General features: G+C 46.4%; 1 non-coding gene across 1 annotated transcript; it reads left to right on the top strand.

Annotated features, from left to right (window-relative positions):
• Nucleotides 1-360: 360 nt before the first annotated feature.
• Nucleotides 361-510, top strand: LOC111589583 (U4 spliceosomal RNA). Its single transcript, XR_004850948.1, has one exon. It is a non-coding gene; the product is annotated as a U4 spliceosomal RNA (small nuclear RNA).
• The last annotated feature ends 896 nt before the right edge of the window (nt 511-1,406 follow it).

Genomic DNA, 1,406 nt, shown 5'->3' with positions numbered 1-1,406 from the left:
CAACTATTCCATAGTAATAAAAATCATTATTCCCCTGTTGTGTGTAAATTCTGATCATCTATAGAAGAAAATAAAAAAATACTATAGGAACCTCCTACAGTAAGTCTTACCCCTAAAAGAAAGTGGGCTTCTATCGTCCTCCCATTATGACTTGATCGTTGGATTCGTGAAAGCGGGGGAAGCTGGGCTCATGAAGAAATGTAGCGCGTGACCAGCCCAGCAGCAAGTAGACAACTCGTGGTGAGGCTGTGCGGGAGGTCGGAGCTGGTTTGTTCTATTTAGTCCCACCTCAGAAGAGGAGAGTCGGAAAGGCAGGGGGAGGCGAGTACAAGATGCGATGGTGGGTTGTCTGCAGAAACCATCTTTGCGCTTGGGGCAATGACGCAGCTTATGAGGTCATACCGAGGCGCGTCAATTGCTGGTTGAAAACTATTTCCAAACCCCCTCTTTGGCCCTCTGGGCCACTGAGAATTTCTGGAAGGGCTCCTTCTCTTTGTAGAGGGGAAAGCCCTACGAATCAATGTTGAAAATATGTGATCTAAGCCGAAATGTCTCGGCCTCGCTCTTAATTTTGCCATTTTGAGATGCCGCTCTTATGGCATTATATATTTGTGATCGTTAGAAAATGTCGTTCGGTGAAAGTTTTTTATATTTGCATATCATATATAGCTCCAAATTCAGATCCAATTTACTCTTTTTTATTTGATGTCAAATAGTGTAAAATTAAACTACGAAACGTTAAATAAAAAATTGTTGGAGGGAATTACTTCTAGTTAAAAGCCACTGGGAATTGGAGCTCCCTTCGCGCTGGCACGCTCTCCTCTCAGTCGACGCGTGGCCCGCACTACAACACACCACTGTTTTGGTTTTCACGGGGAATCACAGTGAACAGACCTGACGGTGACGCCCTCTCCGAGTCTCGGTCCCTCTCCAGGCTTCAGCCTTACTTGTGTGCAGCCGCAACCACTGCTTTTCCTTCCTCTTCATCCCGTACCCTTGCCGATCCATCCATCGGCGATGACTCTGGGAAGCTCCGGCGCCGGATCGAGCGTCGTGGGTAAGTAACCTACTTCCCCCTTTTCCCTTGCTGTGGATCTGCCTATCCGGTCCGTTCTTTGTTGTACCTTGCGCGGGTGCGCGTGCCCCGATCTGACCCCTGTATGATCTGATTTGGCTATGGCGGGAGATCAATATGTATGTGTTGTGCTTTTGTTCGGGCTGGGTTGGACCGATTATTCTTTTGTATATTGCGGCATGGACAACCAAGATTCTTACTGGGTTGGACTAATTGCTAGTGAATCGATCGGTTCTACATGCATGCAAGATTAATAGCCCTATGAATGCTTTATACTGGTTCAGAAATCAGAACTGGTGTTAATTTTGCTAGGAATATCAGATTGATTGGA

This window comes from Zea mays, chromosome 6 (assembly GCF_902167145.1).
Source record: "Zea mays cultivar B73 chromosome 6, Zm-B73-REFERENCE-NAM-5.0, whole genome shotgun sequence".
In the NCBI taxonomy this organism is placed as follows: Eukaryota; Viridiplantae; Streptophyta; class Magnoliopsida; order Poales; family Poaceae; genus Zea; species Zea mays.
Note: the sequence above shows the minus strand (reverse complement) of the source record. Positions and strands in the feature narration are given on the sequence as shown.